Source organism: Puma concolor, chromosome D1, assembly GCF_028749965.1.
Source record: "Puma concolor isolate L17-30 chromosome D1, mPumCon1.1.hap2, whole genome shotgun sequence".
In the NCBI taxonomy this organism is placed as follows: domain Eukaryota; kingdom Metazoa; phylum Chordata; class Mammalia; order Carnivora; family Felidae; genus Puma; species Puma concolor.
The window spans coordinates 106,027,169-106,036,231 of record NC_141676.1 but is presented as its reverse complement, the minus strand read 5'-3'; the positions used below and the strand labels follow the sequence as shown (position 1 = coordinate 106,036,231).

General features: G+C 45.9%; 1 protein-coding gene across 1 annotated transcript in view; it reads left to right on the top strand.

The window, feature by feature from the left end:
- Window positions 1-9,063, top strand: part of PTS (6-pyruvoyltetrahydropterin synthase) — a 681,414-nt gene that overhangs the window by 522,976 nt on the left and 149,375 nt on the right. The window lies entirely within an intron of this gene.

The following is a 9,063-nucleotide window of genomic DNA, read 5'->3' as shown; positions in this document are numbered from 1 at the left end:
AATATGGGCAGGGAGGGGCACGCTCTTCTCGACAAAGCTAGAAATGGGGTCAAGAGAGAGATTAAACTTCCCACGGGGCCAGGACCATAGCATGCAAACATAAATGCCCAGGGTTAGGGCAACCATGGTGTACAGTATTTATGGGGAGCATAAGAAGCAGATCTGCAGGTCCAAGATGAGACTTAGCGGGGCAAGCAGAGAGATACAGAGGTGGAAGAGAGTGCCAGCAGCACCCAGCCCCTTCCTGGGACCCAGCTATATTCCTTTCTCTGGCTGCCAGAAGCAACCCCTCAGTCTAACATTTCCCTTGTTTCCTTAAGGAAACAAGGTTTCTGTTACTTGCAACCAGTTAGTCCTCATCAGAAAATGACTGATGATCATTATATGCGCATAAATATAGATTTTATCTTTGACTTCTCTTTCCTCAAAGCTCCTTAAGAATGTGGCATTAAAAGGATAGTGATGGGGTGACTGGGTGGCTCAGTCAGTTAAGGTCTGACCAGTTCAGGTCATGATCTCACAGTTTGTGAGTTTTCAGGCCATGCTGACAGCTCAGAGCCTGCTTCAGATTCTGTGTCTCCCTCTGTCTCTCTGCCCCTCCCCTGCTCATGCTCCCTATCTCTCTCTCTCTCAAAAATAAATTAAAAAAAAACATTAAAAAAAAAAAAAAAAGGATAGTGATACACATGACCCCGGAGTAATGGGCAAACCATTGCCTAGGCCACTGTCCTCAAATATGAGGAAGAAGGTTGGTTGGGAGTGAGATAGACACCTGTCTCCTTCTCCTCTCTATACCTAAGTCTTTTTTGGAACATACCTGACTCACTGGGAAGTACATAGTCCTTTAGGGTCTGTTATTTACCTTGGGCCTTTTTACAATAGCTTATTGTAAATAGCTTATTACAAATAGCCTTTTTGAGGCTCAGAAACATTAAAATAATATTATTGTGAACAGTTGTATGTAGAGCGCCAGACACAAAGTTGAGGACTCAATGATCGGTGGCTACTACTATTAAGCACCTCCCTTGGTAACTAGCATCCACAGACCTTCCCAGGAGACCTCCCTGGATTTCTTTTAATACTTCCCACCCTTGGATATAGCAAAGAGGCTCTTGTTAAACAGAAGAGTATGGGACCTTTCTTTACCATGACTGGTGTATCACCCTTGTAGACTGAAAGTTTGGGAAGAGATTCTCCAACCTTCAGAGGCCCCTACTGGCTCTGCCTAAACCACCCTTGGCCAGCTCTCTCCTCCGTCTTGGGGCAACCACATTTACTGGCAGTTGACATTTTACCAGGTACTCTAGGAAGATATAAAAACAAAAATAGGACACATGGTCCCTCCTACCTTCAAAAAGCTTATAATAGATGATATTTTTTGTAAAGCAACAGAAGCACATTTAATGCAGTGGAAATGAAATGTCTGGATGCCATGATGGTGCTGAGAAGAGGGGTGAGTGAATTAACCAAGGTTTGAAGACCAGGGATTCAAGAGCTGGAGATGATGCCAGGGCAAAAAACAGAAGTTCAGAACTTGTAAATTAGTTGTGCAAGAGAGAACACATTGAAGCAACAAGAAGCTTGGCACAGAGAGAAGGTGTGTAGGCTGGTGATACAGGTTTTCGAGTCACCTGAGTATTAGAACCATGTGAAGAAATGAGCTTGTAGTATAGTGGTTTGCAAACTTGCCTGCATTTTGGAACCACCTGGAAGGTGTAAAAATATTGAAGCATGCCCGGTTCCCCTCCCAGAGAATCTGGTTTCATTGTTCCAGAGCACTGCCTGGGAATCAGGATCTTTAAAAGCTCCCCACATGATTCTAATATGCAGTCAAGTTTGGGAACCACTGCCCTACGGGGTGACAAGTGTGGGAACCACTGCCCTAGGGTGACAAGTTTGGGAACCACTGCCCTACAGGGTGAGGCTAAGCAGGACTGGAGCAGGCAGCTGTTGTGCATTTTCTCTGTTGATGAGGATGAGCTGGGTATGAACAGTTGAGAGGTTTGGGGTCAAGGACGAAGGAGATACTCTCCTAAGTGACCCATCCTCACTCTTGCCTAGAGTCTGATTTCACTTCTATGAGTGACCTAAGCTCAGGCAGCCTTCCATCACCTCTGTCAGCATGTTGCTCAGACCCCCCAGGCTGACGCTCACCCAGTCAGTGCCTCAAGGAAAGTTTCCAGTGCCTGTGGCCTGATAGACCATTCATTGTGAGAAAAGGGAGGTCAAGCCCAGCTGAGTGGGCGGTACGAGCCTCTGCTGGCTCTCAACACAAAGAGAGTGTTGGTAACTGCACATTTCTGCAAAGTCCTGCTTGCACTTTTTCCTCATGGATGCTATTCCCACTGACCAGTATCTTGGCATATGGCAGGAGATGGGGGCGGGCAAGAAGCAGCAGCAATGAGAGTCATTTCAAGCCCAAGGGAGCTCTGCAAATCTGTCTAACTCATTCCAAAGTTTGATGAGCAAACACAGTGAGCTATAATCCTTGTACTTTGAGTCTACATTTAGACTTGAGTTAATCTGTACTCAGCACCAGCTATGTGTGAGGCACTCTGTGCTACAGTAAACTGAGGCTGGGGAGGTATAAAGAGCCCCCTGCACTGTGGAAGATACAGTTTGAAGAGGCTGATGGGTTCATGACTAGCCTGCATGTGCACACACACACTTAACTGCAAGCCCTGCACCCATTTTATGAGACATGGCGACATGGCCTGGTCACACTCTCTTGGACAGAGCTGACTGGATAAAGATTGAGCCCTGATCCAAACTGAGCCTATCAGAGGCTCTCCCTACAAATTAGTAAGGAGAGCTCGCTTTCTCTGTGTGGCTGGACAGGTGACTTGGGAACTGCAAGTGGCCATGTTTCCTGCTGGAGGACCAAGAAACAGAGAAAGATGAACTCACAGAATAACCAGGCATAACCATCTCCCATCTGGCATCAGCACCCACCTGAGGCCCAGATACATCTGTGCCCTTGGGTTCTACAGAGATTTGTATAACCTTCCCTAAAATACTAATTTACCCTTTAAAAAGCTAAGCTGCCTTGAGTTTATTTCTGTTATTTGGAAATAATCATAATAAAAACTTATATATTATGTACTGTGTGTTAAACACTGTTCTAAGTACTCTACATATAATAACTCACTTAATTTTCATAATGCCCTTCTGAGTTAGGTACTGGTATGATCTCCAGGTTTTGGATGAGGAAAGTGAGGCACAGAGAGACTGGGTTGCCTCAGATTATGCAGGCCAAATTACATAAAATGGATTCATAGTCCTGATTGATTTACAACCCTCCTATGCAAACTTCAAGAGACCAGACACTCGGGTCAAAGTTAATATCAACACGAGACACTGGACAAAGTGAATGGCTAGCCACAGTTTAGAAAGAGCACTAGCAGCCAGAGTGGGCCAGACAAGCTTCCTGGATGGGCAGACTCACATGGAAAGCCCTTCCCCATGGTAGAACAACTGGTCATCTGAGTGGAGCTGGAAGCGAACCTGGCAGGGGCAAGAGCAGCGAAGAGCCTGTCCTGATTGGCCTGGCAACCATTAGCAGGTCCTGAGATGGATGCCACTGAGGATGTCAGGTGTGGTGGAGACCCAGAGGCTTAGAGCTGGGAGATGCTCTATGAGGTGGCATTCAGGGTTGTCCCTCTCTGCTGGAAGAGCCGATGGAGGCAGGCAGCCTGGTAGGAGGCTCTGCAGCCTCTCCAGTGAGAGGCCATGACGTGCCCGGACGTGGGGGCAGCAGGAATGGAACAGATCCCAATCCCTTGTTCAGTTTAATTTCCAGACATGCTCTGGTTTGCCTCAGAGCCTCCAAGACCATACTTTTGTTTCTTCCCTCTTTCTACCTAAAGCACCTGCAGTCCAAAGTAGGGTACTCTCTCCTTCGGTCAGCCAGTCATCTGGTCATGAGGATGGAACTGGAGCATGGTGCTGGACTGAGTTCCAGTTACAAAGGCAAGAGGGGGCAGGCCCCACTCCGGGCAAGCCAGCCTGCCTGCAGGTTCTGAACTACACCCGGATTGCATGGCCGTGTTCCCAGCCTGCTTCCAAAAAAATACTCAATCTGAGAAATACAGAAAGGAACAAAAACCCATGATACTTCAAAACCCCTCTCTGTGCTGTTTGCATAATGTGAACCTTCACGTGCTCAAGAGGCAAAAGATAGGGGGGAAAGAAAAGATCCATGACTGAGCCTAAAGCATTAAAGTAAAAAATGGATTTCAATAAAACATGATATAAAAACAAGAAATAACTGTAAATGGAATTGGAAGCAAATGACATAAAACTTCAGCACAAGGCTGCTCATTGCAATTCTGGAAACTTTCCTTCTCACAGCTGCACAGCCATCAGTATTCAGGGTACTTTTTCTTTCCATCTCTCTGAATTTATCACGTAAAGTGACGTATGATGGCTCTCAGGTTCCACACAGCTTCTGTAGAGGCCTCGGAACTTGAGGGGACTGAGAGTGGACACATGTCCAGTCTTCCCCAGGGAGAGCAAAGGGGAAGTCAGGACCAGCATTGAGGAAAGGACCCTTCATGCCTCTCCTGTCCTCAACCTTCTGTTCCATCGATAAAAGGCCCCTCCTCCCTCTTTCCCGTATGCAAAACAGAAACAATGGTCCCAGCCCAGAGAAGACCCTTGAGGAGAGAGGGGAGCTGAGGGGATGTCCCAGGAGACATTAGCCCTACAGTCATTGTGTCATGAGGACAGGCAGGGAGCACATCTTTAAGTGGAAGAGGACCCGTAGGATCTCTGTAGATGCAATGTGGGCTTTCCCCAACCACGATGAACTGTGCAAAGGAATACAAAAACTGGAAGCCATGGGACTTGACACGATGTTCAGCTCCATAAATTTTCCTAGTATAATCTTCAAGTCCCGGTTGGACATGTTGATCATTATCTGGAGCACTCTGTCCTTGTAGGTCTCAGAAATCAGCCAGTTGGTGGTCTTCACTTGTGGCAATGAGAATTGAAGGAGGCTGGAATCAGATGACTCTTATAATCTCTTCCCACCCCCAGAAACTGTGACCACAACTTGGAATTCATACTACATGTTGCCTCCTGAGCCCAATGATAGTAAGAAGATTGCTGTTTTGGGGGAGTCATACATGGATTACCTTCTATCATTCTTTTCCTAAATCCAGGAGGTGGGCGTTATCACCCCTATTTTACACAGCAGGGACAGGGGCTCAGATGGTTAGGTGAAACAGTCTGGTGAGGAGATATACTAGTCACAAGTGTGGACTAAGTTCATGAACCTGATTTCAAATCTCATTGCTGCTTCTAGGGGTAAGTGTTTTAGTGGGTGACTTGGCCCTTTGTAAGAAATAAGAAGACAGCACCATAGCCAGAGCCCTGGGCACATAATAAGCCCCTTGTGAATGGTAGCTGTCGGAACTGGTGGTTATGCTTGCAGTAAGAAACTTGCCCAGAATCATACAGTTACCAAGAGACAGAAGTGGAATTTGAGCTCAGTCGCTCAGTTTCCAAAATCTGTGCCCTTTCACTTGGGTGACATCCTTCTTCAGTGTGTATAGCCAGCCAGCAGTAAAAATAACCATTTGTTGGCCATCAACAAGTGCTAGCTATTGGGGTGGACCCTCTACACAGATGATTCCATTCAGCCTTCTCAGCATGTGGGGTAGAGGCCATTCTCTCTGTTTTATGGCCCTAGGGACTGGGATAGAGCCTCCAGACTGCCCACCTTCAGCCTGTGAGTGGCAAAGCCAGAATTTGATCCTTGAATTTTCTGACCTCAAACTGTGTACCTCTGTACATCCTGGCTTCCTCTGCAGTCAATGCTCTAATATGTTCTGGAAATACTCAGAAGTGCAGTTATCAAGGATTTCCTCATGCACAGGCTGTTCCTGGATGGGGTGGAAGATGACTTGAGGGAGGGATTCTGGTGGCTTTGCCAGATTGGGATTGGCAGTTTTGTTTGAACATTCCCTATTTTAGAAGCCAGCTTTCTCCTTGGAGTCCCTCTGTTGTCTCATCCCCTCCATCGACTTGTCACTCCTCCTGCAGGGACAGTGGAGACCTGCTTGTCCTTCAGAGCCCAGTTTCTGTGCTTAGATCAGTGACTGATTTCTCCCATCTCCCACCTTCGTCCATGCTCACCTGAGAATGAAGAGATAGATTATGAGTCTTAACAAGAGAGATTGCTCAACAAGGAGCCAGGCGATAAGTGTTGAGTAGTGCAGGAGAGGAGAGAAGTGGGACCTGGCCCACAGGAGAGCATCTCTGCATGCAGTTTGATATGACAGTACAAATCCAACTTTCAGTCACTCCACATAGGGGACCTGCTTGTCCCTTTGAGGAGCCACCTCTGTCAGTGATGCTTCTGCTTTGCTGAGAAGTGAGCCCTGCCCCCTCTGCTGATTTAGTGAAGACAGTGACATCCAGATGCTCAGCCCAGGAGGCCCAGAAGACCCCTGGGTTTGGACGAGGCTCAGCTCCTGCCAGTGCCACCGATGTGGGGGCTCAGTGCAGCCCGAGGGTTCGGAAATGAGAAATGCCTCCCTGGGTCAAAGGAAGCGCTTTTGACGTCTCAGCTTTCATCTCCCAGTGCTTCCCCAGCCAGAAGTGACAGGGAGGAATAAAATGCAATTTATTCACCAGCCCAGGAGGCTCATTTCCAAGCACAATAGCCATGCCAGGCAGCGGGCCTTCCCCAGAAGAGATGAAAGAGAAGAAAGGGAAACCAAAGAAGAAAGAAAAGCGTCTGAAGAGAATCAGGCCATTAGAAGAGGGCTCTACAGGATGACCTGCTGGGCCACAAAGAAAACCGAGGGCTCTGGTTGGTGCCCGAGACACCTCTGCCCAGGCCTGTCTGGAATATGAAAATGGCATCATTGGGGAGAATGGATGTGTGTGACATTAGAAATAAGGCAACAGGTAAGAAATAAGGCCAGGGATAGGAATAAGGTCACTGATGAGGCATAAGGCCATGGGCACCGCCTGGAAAGAATCAGGGCAGGCCCAGGGCAAGCCCTCACCCTACCTGAAGCAGTGAGAGAGCTGGGGACACAGGGATATGGACAGTTTTCCAGAGAAGCCTTATGAGGTTGGGAGTTTCTTCTGGAGCCACTCTCCAGGTTACAGAGAGCAGTTACTTCCCCTCTCTGAGCCTCTGCTCCTTTGCAAAAAAGATCAAAGAGTACCTGCTTCCTCCTATTGGTTAAGGAAATAACACGTGTAGAAAACACCAAAGTGGCCCCTGGCATTCGAAAGACATTCAAGACATGTTTTAACTGTTCCCTCTTCCTAGAATACCCTATCTTATCTCGTTCTCGTTCTCTGGGCAAACTTGGAATTCATCCTTCCAGTCTCTGTTTTGGCTTCTATGTGTAGCCTTCCCTAATTTTTATAGACACTCAGGCATGACTTCAGTCATGTTATCACCACGTCTAGTAGAGCATCTATCACACCAAATAGGTGAACACTAGCTGCATTCATATCTTGGCCAAACACCGAATGCTAAAATCGGTCATCATAAGATGACCTTCCAGAATTCAGGAATAAATCTGAAATATTATGCCAAATGATTATTATTACAATTGCTTAATTAAAAATGTTAGTGGTTAAATTTTCAGAAGTTTGGTGTTAGAGTTGAGAACAATCAGCCCTATGATCCTGTTACAGGCCCTGAACTCTGGTGGATGGATGCTCATTTCCAACAGAGATCAGTAGACCAGATTATTTGGGTTGTGCTTTCATATACATATTTTCATATACATGTTTCTTTCATATACATATTTTTTATTATGCCTTGACATAAGACAGTTTATCATGGATGTTGTTGCACATGATTTTTGAGGTTTTTCTCTTCACAGAATCCTGAGATTGACATAGTACTCTTAATTCAACCTCTCAAATATGAAGAATTTGCAAATAGGAAAGACTCATGATCTAAATGGCATTTACAAACGAAGCAGTAAATACAGACCCTAATGGTTATTTTGTTTAGTGTTATGAATGCTAATACTCCAAACAATTCTGCAAAAGATAGGAATTATGATATCATCCAATCTCTGTCTTCAGCTTATATTACTATTTAAATTTTTACAAATATTTCTATGTTCAAAAAGGATAAAAAACTCTTCCCGGAGTTATTGAGCCAAGAAACTTTCTAGTTCCTTTTCATTTAACCCTTTGAAGGCTCTGAATAATGTTGTTGCATATAAAAACGAACAACTTTCAAAATGATCGTGAATTTTTATGCCATTTCAGTCTTTCGGTGATGAATATAGATTTAATTTTGAACTGATATTGATAGAATTTCAACATATCAAACACAGATTTTTTTCCCACTTTGATCCTCATGTTTCATTACTTCTGTACCCATATTTCAAAGAGAATGTTTAAATACAGACAAACCTTAGTAGAGTGCTCTATATTATTGATATCACAATGGTGATTTTGTATGTTAGTAATCTATGGGATTAGTTACACAGAAGCCTAAGGATGTCAGAAATGAGTGGACATTGAACTCCCAGACTTCCAGAGGCCTCTCTCTGCCTGTATCAGACATGCAGGGCAGACTGTGGCCAGGGCCCAACCTTGCTGCCTCGGACTGCCCGACAGCATTGCAAGTGCCCCCCGGCATTGTCTCTGTGGAGGGGGTATCCAGGGACACAGTGCTCTTCCATTCTCCTCATGTCCCCTGTCTCGGACCAAAGCTTCTTGCAAATGCTTGCATACGATCGTTGACCACTGCTCCTCCCCCAACCAGGCTGCAGTGACATTTATGATGTCATTATTAATGTCAAAGGTCTTTATGCTCCCTAATTGCCTGCTTTTTACTCTGTGCTTCCTCCCCCACTTCCTGGAACATACCTTGCATGACAGGAGAACTCAATTTGTAACATCCTGCCTGTATGTTCTGGTTTCACTGCAGCAGAACCACCGCCATCTCGTACCCCTTTGGTTAGCCAGTCAGTATCACTGCTGTTGCCAGGGACACGCAGTAACAGGCTGGGAGAACATCAAAACCAAGTACACCAGCACACGCTGCAGGTCATCAGCTGAGGGTGTTTGCGGTGT